Raw genomic sequence first — 21,616 nt, forward strand, 5'->3', positions numbered from 1 at the left:
TTTCCAATGTAAAGCTTGACACTTCTGTTATTACGTTAAAAATGTAAAGTTATTTTCTAGGTTGATATGGCTAGGAACTATACTATCATTCCTGCATTACAATCTTGCTGCTGTACCATGGCTGCAGCTGGTGCAATGATATTACACAGTGCTGTTGCTTAGTGACCTACGCTGTAAAACCCAACAGTCAACTTAATCAAATGAAATGAGTGTAGTTAACTCAAAATTGACTAAAAGTTAATTCTACTAATTTTAAAACAGTTTTGAACTCAGTGTTGAAGGTAATGAGTTAATTAAATAGCTCATTACTTCAACTTAAATGGAGAAAGTTCACAGTACTTATATGGATTAGTTTTTGAACTCAAATTGTTTTTAGCAATCAGTTTCCTTAAATGGTTTGAGTTGCCTTAACTTAATGTGTTTTACAGTACTCAATTGGTTTGAGTTCTCTTCATTTATTGGGTTTTACTGTGCTCAGATTGCTTTGTTTACTCATGGGTTAAGTTCACAGTACTCATTAGGATTAGTTTTTGAACTTAAATGATTTGTTGCAATCGGTTTCCTCAAATGGTGTAAGTTACCTTAACTTTTTGGGTGTTACAGTGTAGCTTGGGACTGTTTTCGTGTGCTGCATAATATCATTGCACCTGCTACAGCCATGGTACAGCAGCAAAGTTTTTACACCAAAATTAGCCTAGTAAAAAAAAAAATGTTCCAATAAGATTTTCACCAATCTGTAAAGGTGTTCACTTTCAGATTGTTCAAAAGTTCGAACCTTCTCTCCACTTGCTAAGCTCATTCGTTCTGTAGAAGTGCACTGAAGAGTCAGATTTATGCCCAATCCCAATTCTATTTTTGTACCCCTAAACCCTTCCAAATTACCCCTAAGAAATGGGACACTACTACAACATCTGCACATGTCATCATATGTCATCGCAATTTCTTACTTCATATAAGATCAATGATCACGACTGCTGTAGTTATTCCAGTTGCTTTGTTTATTTTATTTTATTTTTTTGGTATTCATCTTCAGGAAATCACTGAAGGCAAATATCATGTTATCATAACAATATAATGTGGCAATAAGATTGTAACTGTACTGTGCATTTACACCCTGGCCTTCATCAATATAACCACAAGAAAACAACATTAGCGTTATACCAGACACTATAAAAAGCCTATTCCTAGCAACTAGACTTTTCTGACAGGGTATTCGAATGTCATCGAGTGTAAGAATGTTGTGGGACTTCTGTACAAGAGCTATTATTATGGATTATAGATAGCGAAAATTAGCGGTTTTTATTTTAGCGGTTATTTTTTTAGGCATGGTGGTAAAACATGAACACGGTTAGGAATATATTAAAAGCATATGCTTGTTTGTTAGAAAAAATTGTAATAATGACAAAAAATACTAATTTGTGAATCTTCTTACTTCCGGGTGCAGCTATGCTGCCCTTGTGGCTGGTGTATTCTGGGAAATTGTCTTAGCCCTTGGTTTCGAGTTTGGTCTTGAAAAATCTCTCTTTCGATGGGTATCTAGCCCTTCCCCTTAGCACTACGCCTTCAAGCTAAAGACAATTAGGACACCCCTACCCCATTCATGTGAACGTGAAAAACAAAGGGGGAAGGGGAAGGGCTAGGGGATAGAATTGGGATTGGGCCTTAAACTTTCATTCCCATTGACTTGTCATTTATAATCTCAGGTTTAGTAAAAAATATATATATTATAATAATGTAGAACGTTTACAGTCCCTATATGCTGAATAATTTTTTTTATTTTGGAATTTTTCTGTACTGGACTGCAATTGGAGAGCAATGATATAAAGTGTATTCAAGTGTACTGTCCTTTTTCACAAGAGTCACTCTTGTGACTTAATACTGTTTACTGAAAATACTGTTTTTAGCTCTCTTGTTTTGCTTATTTGCTGCGCACCAAAGTTCAACTTGTTTTAATCAATCCAAACCTTTACATATGCTCCTTTTTGGACTAATTAGCCTTCTAAGGTGTTTTCACATCATTTTTGAAGTGGTTTTATAGTAGTAACATGGAAAAGAGTTGACAGTCAGTTTTTGTGTTCCACATATAAGGAATAAAAATAAAGGTCCCAAAGGTTTAAACTAATATTATTGTTAACATTTCGGTTTAAACACCAATTCCCACTATTAACTACTGGCTTATAACCTCTCTATTAAGATATTTGCTGTTTATTAGTACATGAATCCTCTATTTTCACCTGAAATTTTCTTTTTTCTTAGGCAAATGTCTTAGTTAATGGTTTGTTAATAGCATGAATTGTTCAATAATATAAAGTATGACCATATGTTATTTATTATAAGTAAATTATGAGAAGATTTTCATTTTTTAGATTAAACTAAAATGCCTTCAATGGATGTTGAATTTGACTCTGTGTGTATTGAAATGTGGCAGTCTATTTTTACCACCCCTCCCTTCAAGTCTTTCCACTAGAAACAAGGTTGTACACTTTACTCATAAGCTCACCAGGGTCGAGGTTTGCACGTAACAATTTGTGACTCGTGTGTCTTTTCATTTTAGGAGTAGTAGGACACAGACACTGCGCAGAACAGCATGCTGTATACTGTAATGAAGCTGATTTTTTTTTAATGTTGCTGCCACACAGAATAAAAGACAGACTAATCACAAAGACCAGCCCACCCCCCAATCAGCTGCTATTTATTTTGACTGGAAGCTCCGGCTAAAAGTGAGCGTGAGGCGTTTCGGTCGAATCAGAGCTCGCTAGGTTTTGATTTTGTGTTTGCGTGTCTATGGCAATGTTAAATTCCTCAGCAAATGTGGTACTTCATTTTAAGCTCTTATTTCATCTCTCTTTACAGGCACTGAAACGTCTATTAACACAATGGCTGTTGTTCCCTGTGGTTGGCATGGAAATGGTTATCAGGGTAATGTTAAGTTTTAATGCATCCATAAATGTTCAATTGGATACGTTCTTGGCGGAGGATGGGGCTGTTTTTCCACAGGGTGGTGATAGCTTGTTGGTGTTGTCCTGAAGCTGCCTTGAGGGAAACTCCTCAGAGGAGAGCATGAGCCTGCTGAACTTCCCTCTCTTCACCCCACGAGGAGCTGCGCAAACGCTTCAGAAGATGCAGCTCTGAAATATAGGTAGAGTGATGAGTGGGTGTATTTGCTCGCTTTTAATTTTAATGAAGCCAATATGCAGGAAGGCGCATTTGTGCAGGAAAAGGGGAATATTTTAATCATGTTATTCTACTAGTTTCTTAGGTGTTGCTGTAAAACAAGTTGAACTCCTTTGACCGCATTTTATTGGTGGCATTCTTTTGAACAACAGCTACTGTATTTTGACAAACATGTGCATTTATGTTAATGCACTTACAATCTGTTGGCAAAATGGTATTGCACTATTTACAGCTATAGAAAAACGAATGGAGCATCTAAGAACTTAATGTAGTCTCCAAACTTCTCATGCCATTTTCTTCCAAAATGACAGTAAAAATTTAGGCAAAATAACAAAGAAAATGTTTATAGTCATTTTTACAACACAATACCAATGTTTTAGCTTCACAAGGATTAAGAAATCAACATGTCCATGGGGTTTATATATATATTTTTTATTTTTAAAAAATACATATCTGAAACACTTGAAACATTGAATTACTAAAATAGCTAAAACTGAAGTAAAAGAAGATCAAATTAAATGAAATATGTAATTGATATATATACAACAAAATTGCATTGGATTATTAAAATTTTATTTGAAATAAAATTTAATCTCAAATAAAAACCTAAAAATCTAAAAATAAAGGTTATTTCAATATATATAGTATACAGTTGAAGTCAGAATTTTTAGCCCCACTTTGAATTTTTTTTCTTTTTAAATATTTCCCAAATTATGTTTAACAGAGCAAAGAAATTTGCTCAGTATGTATGATAATATTTTTTCTTCTAGAGAAATTTTTATTAGTTTGATTTCGGCTGGAGTAAAAGCAGTTTTAATTTTTTTAAAAACCATTTTAAGGTCAAATTATTATAAACAGGGTGACTAATAATTCAGGGGAGCTAATAATTCTGACATCAACTATATATATATATATATATATATATATATATATATATATATATATATATATATATATATATATATATATATATATATATATATATATATATATATATATATATATATATATGTGTGTGTGTGTGTGTGTGTGTGTATGTGTGTGTATATATACTGATAGCCATAAGATATTCTGCAATAACAGCAGCACCTGTACAGCCTTCTCACCCTTGTGTATTCCTCTGCCCACATAGTGACAGCAGAGCAATAAACTTACCTCAGTTTGACAAGTTTGCTGTTGGACAACATAATGTACTTTTGAGGCTTTTTTAGTTGAGAATGTAGTTGTTTGGATTGCAACTATGCAGTTTATTTATAAGGACATTATTTTAAATATTCATAATTTCGGGGATTCAGTGTGTCGCAGCCATTAGCTTGTCAATGAGCAGAGCAAAGACCGTTGATGTTCCACCACAAGATTGCGACAAACCGCATAGGAAGTGCTTAGGACAGAAAAACTCTTAAACTGTTAAAAAATTTGTAAATTTAGTGCACTAAAATTTGAGTGCTGTATTTATAACATAGGAATCTGGTAGTGTTTGCATTGCTTTGCCTATATTAGGGTTATTTATTGTGATCTCTCGATTACAACAGAGAAATTCGGGGAAATCTCTGCAGACTGATGGCATTTCATGCCTTTTACCCTTATAATCTTAAAATGCGAGCAAAATCACCTGTTTTGTCATTACTTTGGACATTATGCTAGAGAATCATTTAAATACTAACTCTAAAGTGACATTGGTGAATTAGCAACGGTTTCTGCTGTTCTGACCAGCTGCAGATGTGAATGAATGGCAGAGGAAAGTAGTTCCCCATATAAAAGGATTTTTGAGACTCTCTCAAAGCAGTGCAATATGGCTGTACAGTATATTGTCACTGGTGGGACACTAAGGCACTTGGCCTTGACCATATCGCATGAGCATATATATATATATATATATATATATATATATATATATAAACACACACACAGTTGAAGTCAGAATTATTCACCCCCCCCCCCCCCCCCTTTTTATTTTTTCCCCCAATTTCTGTTTAACGGAGAGATGAACTGTTTACCAATGGTTTGTTGGGTAGACTATTAAAAAAATATTTCGCTTAAAGGGGCTAATAATTTTGTCCTTAAAATGGTGTTTAAAAAATTTAAAACTGCTTTTATTAGAAATAAAAAAAATAAGACTTTCTCCAGAAGATATTATCAGACATACTGTGAAAATTTCCTTGCTCTGTTAAACATCACTTGGGAAATGTTTAAAAAAGAAAAAAAATTCAAAGGGGGCTAATAATTCTCACTTCAACTATATATATATATATATATATATATATATATATATATATATATATATATATATATATATATATATATATATATATATATATATATATTCATTCATTTATTGAATATTGGCCACACCTTCATTGTTTAATAAAACCACACATTACCATCACCACTTTTAAATGCTACAGCACAAGTGAATTTTGCCACTACATTATTACAGTAAACTGTTTTTAGAAAACCAAATAAATATGATATTTAATTAACATTACATTTAAAAGTGCTAAGAGGTATTAATGCATTTTCTTTAATTTACAAGTTAAGGCGCTGAAATTATTTTCTGTGATATGTGACATAACAACATAAATAAACCAAGCATAACACATCTAACTAGTCTTAATTCCTTGCATAAATTGTGCACAGACTTGTAATATATCATCCTCATCTCCAAACAATAACTGAAAAGACACTCTTTCTCTGTACTCCTGCTGAGAACAATCAAACACACCCTCTGTCTCTGTCTCTCTCTCTCTCACACACACACACACACGTACACACACACTGGCACACATATAGTAGATGAGTTAAGAAAGCTCAGCCTCTGGTCCCCAGGCTAGAATCAACAGCTCCTCTGGATGACACATATACGTGTGATCTCCCACCTATGTTAATCACCTCTTCACACAAATCACAGCGCAATCACATCCGTTCACAGCCACCCTCTCGCTTTCTGTGCAAATGCAGCATCGCTTGATCCCGCCAGAACCCACACGTGCCCAAAACATGCCCCTGTGCCCCCCAATAACTGGCATCGCTTCAGACATCGTCCACTGCACCCTGGGTGTAAATCCATGCTGTTTTTAAAAAAGCGAGAGGGGCACGTTTCTGGCAAACATGAGCACTATAAATTTGCATACATAACTCCCAACCATGTGTTAGAAATCCTGGTGCTTTGGTTTGGACTGGGCTTCAATTAAAACAAGATCCTTCTGGCTTGTGGGACTCAGATCTTTGGTCAAACACATTAGCTGGCATATCTCTGCCAGGATGTCCAGAGGCTTGTCTTTAGGGCTGCCGACCGAGCTGTTAGAAGACTGTCTGTAGGACACTGAGGGGGGAGATAGACATTATTGGCAAACTGGGTAATAGTATTACATTGTGCATTCGTGTTTTTTTTATAGCCTCAGAAACTCTTGAATAGCGTAATGGGTATTTTACACTTACTATGTTATATTATTGGTAAATTATTTGTTCAACCAAAAATGAAAGCCATCTTTGTTTGTCGCATAGTTGTTGCCATGGGGTTTTGTTTAAAGTGCTTGTGTGTAACAAAAAAAATGGTGAATGTGCTGTTAGTTTGCCTATTTGGCTAATGAGTCTTTCAAAAGAGTGCAAAACACTCAACTGTTCCCGCTTAGTTAAGATCAAGTTACTAATTGAAATTATTAAAAAAAAAAAAAAAAAATACACACACACACATATATATATATATATATGAGTGCTTGCCACAGGTTTGAAAGATACTTGCGGTGGTAGCCGGATTGAAACACACCATTTACCCACAAAATATTATTTATTTTTTTTAATAATAATTGTATTTATTATGACACTGTTTCACTGTTTTATTATGACACTATTTCACTGCTCAGTGGGTTTAAGTAAAAAAAAAAAAAAGACTGTTAAAAAAAGACTGAAATAAAAAATACTTCTATGCTACTCAGGAGCCTAAAGAAGATGACTCAAAAAATTATCATAATTGCAAGATTAAAACGATTATTTTTTTTAAATAATGCAAATGTGGTGATTAACCATTACTAATGGTGCACATATATTTTGCAGCCAGTGCATAGTAAAGTTTATCTGAGTCATTTAGATTAATGACTCTATTACTGTATTTACTTTTTGTCCCGGTATCGCGGCTGTGCGTGCACTGTCAGCTGTGAAACCAAGCGGAAAGTAATCTTTAATAAAGGAGTAATGCTAAAACCTATACGAGCTTTAGAAAGCGAAAGCAAAAGTTAAATTCTGGACATTTTAGGAGATTTAGAAACCTGGCTCGGACATATTTGTTAAGTCCCAAAAATGTGCGTCTCTGGGTCTGTAGAGCATGTGAAACTGTCTGCGCGATTGTTGACAGGTATCGCGGGCACAGAACGAAACTGGTAAACGAGAGAAATTTTCCACTACTTAATCGATTGCGGATGTTTGGTTTGTGTTGAGCAAATATAAAAAAAAAGTGTAAACGGATGCTAATAATAGTAAAATTATGTGTCACTAAATATACTGGGCGGTTGTTAATATATGATAGCTGATAGCCGTGCGATTTTCCGATATTCTGCAATATCCGATATTACTCTGCCCGCATAGAGTGACAGCAGATCGATAAACTCACTACATTTGGACAAATATTGCAGCTGTTGGACAATATAATGTACTTTTGAGGCTTTTTTAGTTGAGAATGTAGTTTTTAGATTGCAACTATGCTGTTTATTTATAAGGATAGTGCTTATTTTAAATATTTATAATTTCGTACATTTAGCACATCAGTGGCCATCAGCCTGTCATATACTGAGCAGAGCAAGGATGGTTGCACCTCAAGATGGCAACAAAAACGGGAAATAAGTCATTAGGTGAGAAAAACTAAGGTGAGAGTTGTCTTTTCGTATTTCAAACTACAGCTGATCAAATCATTATAAAACAGGTAAATGACATTTTAAGTTGATCTCTCTCTTAAAATGTGAGCAAAATAACCTATTTTGTCATCACGTTAGATAAAGAATCATTCAAATGCTAGCTATAAAAAGGCGTGTTTTTAAACAATGGCTGTTCTGATGATTCTGAATGAATGGTGGAAGAAAGTAGTTCCTCATACAAAAGGGTTTTTAGACTCTCCGTGTTTGGTTTTCTTTTTAATATACATGAATATGCCGTCAAACATTTGTATAAATGCAATATCACACAAGTAGCAGTGCAATATGGCTATTATTTGATTAAGTATTTATTTATGTATTTGTTTGAGTATTTATTTATTTATTTATTTATTTATGTATTTATTTATTTATTTATTTATTTATTTATTTATTTATTTATGTGTTTGAGTATTTATTTATTTATGTATTTATTTGTTTGTGTATTTATTTGTTTGAGTGTTTATTTATTTATTTATTTATTTATTTATTTATTTATTTGAGTATTTATTATTTATTTATTTATTTATTTATTTATTTATTTATTTATTTATTTATTTATTTATGTATTTATTTATTTATGTGTTTGAGTATTTATTTATTTATGTATTTATTTGTTTGTGTATTTATTTGTTTGAGTGTTTATTTATTTATTTATTTATTTATTTATTTATTTGTTTGAGTATTTATTTATTTATTTATTTATTTATTTATTTATTTATTTATTTATGTATTTATTTGTTTGAGTATTTATTATTTATTTATTTATTTGTTTGAGTATTTATTGATTCATTAGTTTGAGTATTTATTTATTTATTTATTTATTTATTTATTTGTTTGAGTATTTATTTATTTATTTATTTGTTTGTTTGAGTATTTATTATTTATTTATTTGTTTGTTTGTTTGAGTATTTATTCATGTATTTAAGTATTTATTATATATTTATTTATTTATTTATTTGTTTGAGTATTTATTTATTTATTTGTTTGTTTGAGTATTTGTTTATTTGCATTGTATTATTTTGACTTTGATTTCGCTGTCTTTTGTTTGGATTCATATATTTTGCATATTTATGTTTTATATTTTTATGTTTGCTTTCACGGTGGCGCAGTGGGTAGCACAATCGCCTCACAGCAAGAAGATCGCTGGTTCACGTCCCGGCTGGGTCAGTTGCCATTTCTGTGTGGAGTTTGCATGTTCTCCCCGTGTTTGCGTGGGTTTCCTCAAGGTTCTCCGGTTTCCCCCACAGTCCAAAGACATGCGGTACAGGTGAATTGAATAAGCTAAGTTGGCTGTAGAGTATGAGTGTAAATGAGTGTGTATGGGTGTTTTCCAGTGTTGGGTTGCGGCTGGAAGGGCATCCGATGCGTAAAACATATGCTGGATAAGTTGGTGGTTAATTCTGCTGTGGCAACCCCTGATGAATAAAGGGACTAAGCGGAAAAAAAAATGAATGAATATTTTTATGTTTTGCATCGTTTCTGGCTGAGAAAAGAAGGCCATTTGTGGAACCACACATGAGGGTGGCTAAACAATAACATTATCAAACAATGACATAAGCTGGAATTGTGTGTAACTGACCCTTTATATGTTTACATATTTCTCCAAATGGCTGTTTCTCTCAAATATTTCATTATAGGACAGCATAAAACGAGTTCTTCAATAATCAGATCTTGTACCCTCTCATATAACACAACAGTTATCACCTCATTTTCAGCTCTAATGCAGTTGTTGTTTTTGGATGCTGCTGTAATCACCAGCTTGCCATGTCCTTGCTTGACCAGATCATGGCATGTTCAACACTTCACCATCTGTTGTCTTTTCTTTTGCCTCGGCGCCTAATTGCATGCGTGCTATACTCATCGTGGACATAAACTCTGCTTGTTGTTGTTGTTTTTGGTCGTTGTGCTAATGGTGTGTTTGTGTGCGTGTGTTTAGAGGAAGATGAGCCCTGTTGGTTTGTCCAAAATGTCCTTGGAGATCAGATCCGTGCATCCTTGCTGTAATGAAGCTCCACGGAGGGCGATTGAATGGAAAAAAGGCCGTGCTCCTCTGGGTCGCCTTGCTTCTAATTGGGTCTTAGTGGTCTCTTAATGTCGGAGGTTGTGTGACCTCCTGTGGCCACTTTGTAGTCAATAAACTGGCATTGTTCGTGAGCAGGGGTGTAAAATGTACTCAAACATTATACTCAAGTAAAAGAACAGATACTGAGCAAAAGTTTTACATCAAATGCACATGCACATTTTTAAAGTGCAGCTTTATATTGTACTTAGGTTTTAAAAACTAGAAGAATAAAAAGGAGGAAATATTCATTACATTGAATCATCCTTCAATGCAAAGAAAAATAAATATCATAAATTATATAATTTGTCAGACAGAGAAGCAAAGTTTTGGTTAAAGGGTTTGTTTAACCCAAAAATTCAATAGCAAAGGTAAAAAAATGTTTAAATGGAAAAGAACAACAATCAATATGCAACAGAGTGGAAGGCAAACAGTACAGCCCAGTATATAATATACAATGATAATTCCTTTTATCCACTGCTAGTAGGATAAATAAGCATGATTTACAACAGATTAAACTGAACGTTTTCATTTAATACGGAGCAACAATGTTGGTCAATATTATTACTTTTTAATTTGGTAAGAATTGGCATCATTAGTGTACACTCTCAGAAATAAAGGTACAGGAGCTGTCACTGGGGCAGTACCTTTTTAAAAGGTACATATTTGTACCTGAAGGGTCCATAATGGTACCTCGAAGGTACTTTTTAGGTACATTTGGACACTGATATGCACCTTAGAGGTACCACTGTGGACCCTTTGGGTACAAATATGTATCTTTTGAAAAGGTACTGCCCCAGTGACAGCTCCTGTACCTTTATTTCTGAGAGTGTGTACTGATTAAAACTAAAGTTACAGTGTGTTTTACTCATATACATACACATTGTCAATTCAGGGAGCTTTCAATAGTTTTTTTTCTCCATAATTTTGTAAGCAGTTGCATGTTAAGCACACATGTTGATTGTATACTCACCATTATAATTGTTGTTTTTTTGTTTGAATTTCCTTAACATTTTTGCTTTTTGCTTACATTTTTTGTCTTTGTTGTTTTGTATTGACTCGCTTTATCTTTTTTCCATTTAATTTATTTAAATATTTATTATTGTTTGTGTTGATTTTGATATGTTTTGTCTTCACTTTTGTTTTGTTTTTTCAGTTCTTGGTTTTGTTTTTATTTTAGATTTTTCTTTTCTTTCCTATTTTTTTTTGTTTGAATATTTATTTAATTATTTGTGTTATTTTAACTTTGATTAAGCTTTCATTCGTTTTGATTTTATTCATATATTTTATGTTTATGTTTTATATTTTTACAGTATGTTTTGCATCATACATAATTTGTCATTTGGCAATTTGTCATGTATAGAAGTGTGTTGAAAAATATCTAGTACTGTCATCATGGCAAAGATAAATCAGTTATTAGAAATGAGTTATTAAAACTATTATGTTTAGAAATGTGTTGAAAAACTCTCCGTTAAACTGAAATAAAAAAATAATAAACAGGGGTTTAATAATTCTGACTTCAACTGTAATATAGAATGTTGTCATTTAATGCGTTTTATTTTTTAATTTGCCATGAAATATCCTCTGTAGCTTTGTTTTACTCATATACATACATATGTGAATTCGGGGAGTTTTCTATTGTGTTTTTCTCCATAGTTTTATTACAAGTATTATGTTAAACACATTTTTATTGTATAAAATAGAGGAAAATAAAATGTAGCTAGTACTATTTTATTCATATTAAAATTACGAAGGGGTGGCTCAGTGGTTAGCACTGTTGCCTCACAACCAGAGCGTGCTGCTTTGAGTCCCGGCTGGGTCAGTTGATATTTCTGTGTGGAGTTTGTTCTCCCATGTTCGTGTGGGTTTTCCCCGGGTGCTTCGGTTTCCCCTCTATCCAAATACATGGGGTATAGGTGAATTGAATAAACTAAATTGGCCGTAGTGTATGAGTGTGAATGTGAGAGTGTATGGGTGTTTCCCAGTACTGGGTTGCAGCTGGAAGGGTATCCTCTGTGTAAAACATTTGATGGTTAAGTTGGTGGTTCATTCTGCTGTGGCAACCCCTGATAAATAAAGGGACTAACCCAAAGGAAAATTAATGAATAAATAAAATTATGGAGAGTACATCGTCTTATTCAGAATCGCAGAGTAGTCAGTTGTTTAAAGTACAAATCCCCCTAAATATTTCTAAGGTTTTACAAAACAAAGGCAACTTTTGGATTTTTTATAAAAAAATTTTGAAGGAAGTAGACCTTGATTATGTAGTCAAACTGTCCATCGTGCTGATTTTGCATGGATTTATGGAGTGCTTGTTGGAAAAAACAGCCTATTGAAGATTAAAACCTTCCTCTCCATCCGGCTCTCCATCACCTGTGAGGAACTGTTGCCTATTAATTTTCATACCCGCTTTTTTCTAGAAATGATACTTTTGACAAGTGTCGAAACGCTTGTTTTCATATTTTTCTGAGGTAATTTACGGGGCATGGCAGGCCTTCCTTAAAGATAGATTTTGCTTTTCATGTGGATCAGGCCGGCTGCAATGGTGAAGGGTGAGTGTTGGTGGGAGAGCTCTACTGGAGAGCAGCATCACAGCATCAAAGCCTCCGTCAGCTTAAAGCTACACATCAGTGGAGAAGATGGTTTTGTTTTGAAACAACAGACAGGAGCTGCCAGTGTGACTGCCGTGTTGGCTAATTGATACAAAAGTATCTGATGTTGACCTACAAAAATTCGCAACTGGGAAAGTTTTTTTCTTTTTCTTTTTTCTACTGTAGGTAGATCTTATGGCATGACGGTAGTTAACATTGTAAGAAGGTAATGGGTTTTCCTTTTCGTATGATTTTGGGGCAACACAGTGGCTCAGTGGTTAGCACTGTCGCTTCACAGCAAGAAGGTTGCTGGTTCGAGTCCCGATTGGGTCAGTTGGAATTTCTGTGTGGAGTTTGCATGTTTTCCCCATGTTTGTGTGGGTTTCCCCCCTACATTCCAAAAACATGCGCTATAGGTGAACTGAATAAATTAAATTGGCCGTAGTGTATGTCTGTGAATGAGAGTGTATGGATGGTTTCCAGTACTGGGTTGCAGCTGAAAGGGCATCCACTGTGTAAAACATATGCTGGATAAGTTGGCGGTTCATTCCGCTGTGGTGACTCCTGATGAATAAAGGGGCTAAGCTGAAGGAAAATGAATTAATGAATGCATTCATTTTAATTGTTTTGTTTCATTCATTTTTTTTGCATTTTATTTATTTAATCTTTATTTATTTTGCCCCCCCCTTCCTTCCCTCTATTTCTTGATCACAAAATACATTTTCAAACCTTAGTTTAGCTTTTTCTTGTACTTCAATATTTAACTTTAATATTATTCATGAAAACTGAATTAATTAGAACATCAATCAAATGTTACATTTTTCTTGAAAACAAAATTTCACAATATGTAAAAATCTAAATATGTCTCAACGTCATTCAGTTTAACATATATATTTATATAAAAACAGACTTATTTTGACCTGCATTTATTGACATTTAAAGTATGAACATTTTAAAATTACAGTTGATTGAACTGTTATTTAGAAAGAGTGTATCAATATGTTTATAAAATATGTTAATTAAATAATTCAATTTTCCCAAATATGCTTGTTAAGATTTTTGGTATAAAAATATATAAAATATATATATAATATAAACTATTGTTACACGAATGACATTTTACTGGGTGTCTATTTTAAATCATAATAAAAATATGTGATTTTCAATATTTTTGGCATATGTCCATAAATATTAAAAGGAATATTATTTATGGTATTGTTTATTTAAGCTCTTAAGGTCAAAGACCAGGTGTCTGTTCTTCGTACTTGGATTACTCAATTAGCTGGATTTGGTTATTCACGATTTGACACGATCCAAGAGTTGTTGTCATAGCATAGCAACTGTCATAGCGGTTCTGGTAGCTCAAACCTGCTCGGGAGCAGGTTTATTTCATATAAACAAGATTAGATCGGGTCTTTTTAAGCAAAGAAAATACAAAAAGTATGTATCAAATGTTGATATTTTCTTACAGTACGAGTTATATACACTTGGGAAAATAGTAAAATAGTAAAAAAAATATATATAGTTTAAGTTTAAAGTTAAAAATATATAAATAAAACTTGTGCAATCTGCCCTAAATAAAAGTTCAAAAACTGTCACAGGATGGTTCTCCCTAAGGGGTTCAAAGGGAACATTTATTTATATGGACTTTTTAGATACAAATGCATACATGCATATTATTTAACAATTTTTCTTTCAAAGGAATAATAATTTATGCAGTCATGCACATGTTTTGACAGCTAATATAAAGGTGATTTGATGCTTCACAAAAGTTGCAGACACCTTTACCGATATCAAAATGCTTTTTTGATGCAAAATTAATTTATACAGCTAGGTATTCCTTACGCCGATTAAGAAACTTGAATTGGCCTAGGCTAACTCTAATAGGCCTACTCTAATAAAGATAATCTGCTCTAAATGTAAAATATAATAAATTTCTAAATACTCTTGACACATGAAAGTGTAAAGCCTGAAACCCACAACAAAGGTGTAAAGTTATTGCGTATCATGTTTAACAAACCATTTACTATACATTTTATATAATTTCGCTCACGTGGATAATTGAATGTTAATCAGATGATGTCATTACGCTGCTGTGCCGTCAGCCAATTGCTGCATTGCTGATCATGATTTCGAGGATCAATACATCAGTCCTTTACAACACACGCAGCGATCTCAGATCAGTTCATCCAGACATTTTGATCTGATTCACAAACTTGATTGAAGAACCAAATTAGCCAGAGATCAGTTATCAAGATGAAAAGATCCAGGATCTGTCAAATCATCTTAGATCATTTAAGTGAAATACGAAGAATGGACCCAAGGAGTGCATCTTTTATGATTTATCAATATTTCATGGTGGAAGCAGATGCAGCATGAATATATATATATATATATATATATATATATATATATATATATATATATATATATATATATATATATATATTTATATATAAATCCTCTATCAACTGTTCAGTCTGTGCTGGCTTTGTTTTGATGTTTTAAAGATGGACGACCATCATCCTAATACCCGTAACACGGCAATTTTCCCCTACTCTCTGAAGTGCTCCTATATGGTTTTGGAAATATAAAGAAAGTGTATACTTCAGAGCGAGCAGCCAAATAAATAAATAAGTGAAATATTGTTGCCAGACTTGGACCCTGGATTCATCTTCATTCTGGGTTCAGATTTCACTTTTGGGACCAGCGCAGCAGATCAGATGACACCAAGTGAGCCAAGAAGGAGTGTGCCCTTGACTTGTGTTTGTGCCTTTTCTGTGTGTGTGTGTGTTTCTCTCCATCTCTCTCTCTTCCTCCGCTTATTGTGTGCAGGTTCTGCTTTGTGTGTACGTCCTGTCTGTCTCCGACTGGTTGGAAAGGTTGGAAGATTGCTGATTTCCCTGAAGAACAAACGGTACCTGCAGGCCCCATTAAAGCCATCTGTAGCGTGCGTCCATGTTTATCTGCTCCTGCGTCCTTCGGGAAGTCTTTCCCCCTCCCCGCCGCACCACCGGACTCCAGCTTCTTACCGAAGACCTATGGCACGTGTCCCTAAAGTGCCTGGCCCCGACGGCCCCCCGTAGGTTGGCACCACGTTGTGCCAACTCCCTTCCTCTGCCAGCAACCTTCAGGTCCATTACCGTTCGCTATCAGTGGGGACCAAGCTGGGGGAGCCGACAAAAGTGGCATTTCCAGAGCGCATCAACATACTATCCCTCAAGCGCTCCAGGCCTCGTAAAATTGGACTTATGGCTTGGTTGCCAGCATAAATAAGTCCCTTTGATAGTTAGGGGAAGAAGTTATGACACTCTTGGGTACACGTGAGGGACAGTGGCACTGTCATCTCATTCCTGCTACCCTGGCACCCTGGTGCCTCTGATCTTTCTGCCGATTCAGGGCACGCTCTCTTCATTACCGCCGGCCACCGGGGACTTGTTTTTTCTGCAAGATTAATGAGTGCCGCGGAAATTCTCCAGCGCATCTCGATAATTAAGTCTTTGTTTATCAAAAAACAAGTTATATTAGGAGCAGGAAATTCGCAGTAATTATTCATAATCCTAACAATTCAAGTGTAGCTACCTCATTTGCCTGTGTAATTCTGCTTTTTAATTTCTTGCATACATTTGCATATTAATTTTGCCCGTTGGCTGCTGCAGGCCTCTGACAGTAATTTTTTCTTCCCCCCTTTCCGCGTGATGTTTTTCACAGGGTGAGGCTCAGTCGGGTGGCATTTCGGCTGGGTGTAATGATAAATTATGAATTTTTCTAATTTGCTGCATAATGAAGTAACCCCTTCCGATCCATTTCCTCTTCCTGCACTGCGGCTGTAGGCCCATCAGATGGTTGTCGGAGCGTGTTTCTTTATCTCTTTGAAATGGCCATGTGGTCATTAGAGACGGCGGTGCCATGCGGGTGTCAAAGGCTGTTTCTCCAGTCGGGGTGAGAGATCGTCAGTTCCCTGGCATCCGCTCCAACTATGCGCAATGCCTATCCTCATTTCCACTTCGCAAATGGTGTCAACTCCCATTTACATCCAGAAGAGTCGCAGGACCCGTGTCCAGTGCGAGTTGTGTACGCTGTGTACGAGCGCTTGGGTGATGAACACATCTCAAAGACGCACTGACGTCCTTAAATTTTTCCGTACACTCTTTAAAGCATTTACTGTTACACAAAGTCGACTGGGGCTGTCAGAACAGAATGAATATTGATGATCTTAAGCATCATGAAAGCAGGATGTTATGCTTGAAATTCATCAGCCCACTTAAAGCACATCAAAGCCACATCGCATGCTGAGGCACTTTAGAACTTTTATGCCAAAGTTTTGGGCTTCTGCTATGTGTTTGACAGATAATCTTTCGAATACAGTCAGGGATGAGTGGACATGTTAAAAAGCTTGAGCCAGCGCTTAAAGGAATAAGTTACCTAAAAATCAAAACCTACTCGCTTAATGTTCATGTTGTTTCAAGTCTTGGTCTCTCACTTTTTTTCCTCAGAAGAAAACCTTTCTTTTGAATGGACTCAAGTAGGGTGTCATGGTGACGCAGTGGGTAGCATAATCACCTCACAGAAAGAAGGCCGCTGGTTTGAGCCGTGGATGGGTGAGTTGCCATTTCTGTGTGGAGTTTGCATGTTCTCCATGTGTTTGCGTATGTTTCCTCTGGGTGCTCCAGTTTCCCCCACAAGTCCAAAGACATGTGGTATAGGTGAATTGGGTAAACTAAATTGTCCGTAGTGTATGTGTGTGAATGAGTGTGTGGGGATGTTTCCCCTCTATCTGAGGATTCCACAGAGCATACCTTGCAAGTAGCTGACACTGTTGTGAGCGTTTATAATTTTGTGTTCTGTGTTGCTCTGCAATAACACCTCTGAAACACTAGTTGGCAACAGTGTTTCTAACCCTATTCCTAACCCTTGCTCTAACCCATCGTGTCAAGATACTTTGCCAGTGTTTTGGATTTATGCCTGAAATGTGTGTGATGCTACAGTAGAAGTACCCCAAACTTACAGTCATTCAAGAAAAACTATCATTGAAAATAAAGACTTGTTAAACACTCCTAACATGGGCCTCCCTCTGCCCCAATGTCTCTCTCTCGTCAGCAGCTTTGGGGAAAGTTCCTTTTGAAAGCAATGAATTACAATTGGGTTACTTCTCTAAAAAATAACTAGTTGGAATACTTAGTTACTTTTTATGGTAAGTAATATGTTATGTTACTTTTGAGTTACTTTTGTGTTACTTTTTTTACCTGGCTGAGGCTTGATCTCTTTCTTTTTTTAAATAGAGGAGCTCTGCAATTAACAACACACTGTACAGTGGTCCCTTGCTATAACGCGGTTCATCTTTCGTGGCCTAGCAGTACTGTGGAATTTTTTTTAGTGCAATTTGATTATTTTTTTATTTTATTTTTCATAGCGCATTGTGTTCTGCACCCTGGTTGGCTGTAGACCATTGTCAGTCAATCTCCTCTGTGTCTCCTGTGTCTCCTGCCAGGCAGCACCATGCATTTCAGAATTGTAAACATAGGTTTATATCAGGGAATGCACACTGGCACCACAAGTTAATGGCGGTCTACAGTGCCCAGCTGCGACTAAGGACACTGTTCATATTTTAAATAACATGCTGATATGCAAGTCCGGTGTGTGTTACTTCCAACTGTCATGTGCACAGCACATCCGGTGTGACTGGACATCCACTGGACTTATTTTTCTGTGAAGGTTTGAACTTTGATAGTGTTTAAATGAGAGAAAGTGTGAAAGTGTTAATGCCTGTCTGAAAAAAGTGTATAAAGAGTGTAGTGAGGGGTTTTATAGCCTTAAAACATCTATTTTAATTTTAAAAATAAAGCCGACTACTTCACGGATTTCACCTATTGCGGGTTATTTATAGAATTTACTCCGCAAACAACGAGCTATTTGGCATATATACAGATTAATGAAGGTTTTAAACAATATGTTTGCTACTTTTGTACATTTTGTTTAATTAGTGAAGTAAAATCACTGTCCATTGAGACAATCCCCTTTTCCCTTTCTTCAATGCATTCAAAATAATGAGAATACCTTGATCACAGAAATGTAGGTCTCTGGTTTCTGTCTGTTCCCACAGGGAGTGCATTCTTTCATCGAGTGCGTGATTCAATGTGACTGCGTTAATTTTAATTCTGAAATTTGTTTTTTAAGAGAATAATTAAACAAAAAAGTTTTTTTTAAAGTAACTCAAATATTATTACTTATTTCAATACATTACTTTAATGCAATACTTTATCCATTACTTAGAAATCGTTATGCGTTACCTTAACACTGCTCGTCAGTGTCACTTCTACCTAGCTGCAATCACAGATCTTTTGAGTTTGATAAGAGCACCCCTTGAGTGGAAGAGTTTCTTGATTCTGTGTCCTCTGTGGGAGTGAGGTTAAGGCTGCGGTCACACTGGACTTTTCTCACCATAGACTTCCATTCATACGCACACCAATGCGTCAGACCGGAAACGCAAGCTTGTGTGACAAGTTTCGCTGTTCACTGAATAACATGGTGAATTCTGACCTGCGAAATCGCATCACTTAACAGCATGACACCAATCGAGGATCAAAACATGACCTCTCTGGACAGAAATTTAAAACATGGACCAATCGCTCGCTTTTTTATATGACTAATCATCTTGTTTAATCCTGCCCCTTTTTCGCAGCGCCATATGACAGAATTTCGCAAGCTCAAACTCTAGTGTGACCGCAGCTTAACTGTGTGATTGTAACAAAGGTCAGCTGGTAGGAGCTGTGCAGGAAAACCTTACTCACCTGGCCACAAGAAGCACACCAGTTGATGTTAGAGGCTTTGGTTTTTAGCATACTAGCGTCCTGTCATCCCATACTGGTAATGCAAGTTTGAATCTGACTCTAAGTATTACAAGTACTACCAAAGCAGTTGCATTTGTGCCATGGCCTGGATGGGATTAAAATTTAAAGTAGTGAGTCTAACGGTGACTTGTATGGGTTGTGTAGGTAAAAAAAATATATAGGCGGTGGTATTTAGTGTCTTTGTTAGCATTCTCACCATGCAACATCCTTGTTTTAATCATCATTTTTAAATAGCTGACTTTCTCAGTGTTTTTAGAGGACACTTTGAGGCTGTTTAGTTCATAAAAAGCTGACTTCATAAGCAAAGCTCAAAGGGCACTTGACCATTAGCTGTCTATCTCTCCTCTACACAAGAAGAAATCTCAGAGCACTTTCCACCTTGTCAAACAGCCTGACAGACAGCAACATTTGTATTCTATACTGCTATTATGGTCTTTTGTTGGCAGTGCAACAGATATGAGAGTAGCCAAACTGCTATGATACAATGATACCACGTAACTAGAAAACAAGTCCTCTGAGTGTGCCGTTTATTTGGACTCTTCTCTGTTTTTCCTTCATTTTCTCATTTTGCTGCCTGCAAACCTCACTTTCCAGTGTATTTACTGCAGTCAAACAGATATGGGGTCTATTTCCTCTAATCTAGTCTCCTTGTGACTTTGATAGTGGGTCCGCAGAGGTATGGTTTGCTGTGTTCATGTCCATACTGCTGCAGCATGTACAGATTACAAAATATGCATTCACCTTGTGTTCAATAGCTTTGGATGCTTAAAGTGATAGTTCATCCATACATGAAAATTGTCATTATTACTCACATTTGTGCCTGTATGAGCTTTTCACTCTATAGGGATCATAATAAGAGACATTTTCTACAAATTACTGTTTGTCATAAAATGAATGAGGACTGAGGCTGCCAAACAGTCTTTTAATTATTCATTCATTCATTCATTCATTCATTCATTCATTCATTTTCCTTTGGCTTAGTCCCTTTATTCATCAGGGGTTGTCACAGCGGAATCAACTGCCAACTTATTCAGCATATGTTTTACACAGCGGATGCCCTTCTAGCTGCAACCCAGTACTGAGAAACACCCATACACACTCATGCAGATTGGTTGAGATCAAGTGCATCAAATGAAAAGCAAATGACGAGTCTCTTGAAGGGTCCAGTACATGGCTGCGGGACATGGATAGCATTTTATTGGACAGCTTAAGGAGAATACAAACTTCGTCCTGGAGGGCCAGTGTCCTGCAGAGTTTAGCTCCAACTTGTTTCAACACTCCTACAAGGAAGTTTCTAATACATCTAGAAAGGACTTCATTGGTTTAGGTGTGTCTTATTAAGGTTGGAGCTAAATTCTGCAGGGCACCTCTGTTATATATACAGTGCACCCAGAAAGTATTCATAGCGCTTCACTTTTTCCAATTTTTGATGTTATAGCCTTTTTCCAAAATGGATTAAATTCATTTATTTCCTCAAAATTCTACACACAATACCCCATGATGACATTGTGAAAAAATATATATTTTTTAATTGTTTCAAATTTATTAAAAATAAAAAACCTGAAAATTCACATGTAAATAAGTATTCACAGCCTTTGCCGTGAAGCTCTAAATTGAGCTCAGGTATGTTCTGTTTCCACTGACCATTCTTTAGATGTTTTAGCAACTTAACTGGAGTTCACCTGTTGTAAATTCAGTTGATTGGACATGATTTGAAAAGGCATACACCTGTCTATATAAGATCCACGGGTTGACAGTGCATGTCAAAGCATAAACCAAGTATGAAGACAAAGAAATTGTCTGTAGTCCTCCAAGACAGAATTGTCTCGAGGCACAGGGCTGGGGAAGGTTATAGAAAAATTTCTGCAGATCAGAAAGGTCCAATGAGCACAGTGGCCTCCATCATCCATGAGTGGAAGATGTTTGGAACCACCAGGACTCTTCCAGGAGCAGGAGAAGGGCCTTGGGCAGAGAGGTAATCAATAACCTGATGGTCACTCTGTCTGAGCGTTCTTCTGTGGAGAGAGGAGAACCTTA

Source organism: Danio aesculapii, chromosome 17, assembly GCF_903798145.1.
Source record: "Danio aesculapii chromosome 17, fDanAes4.1, whole genome shotgun sequence".
Classification (NCBI taxonomy): domain Eukaryota; kingdom Metazoa; phylum Chordata; class Actinopteri; order Cypriniformes; family Danionidae; genus Danio; species Danio aesculapii.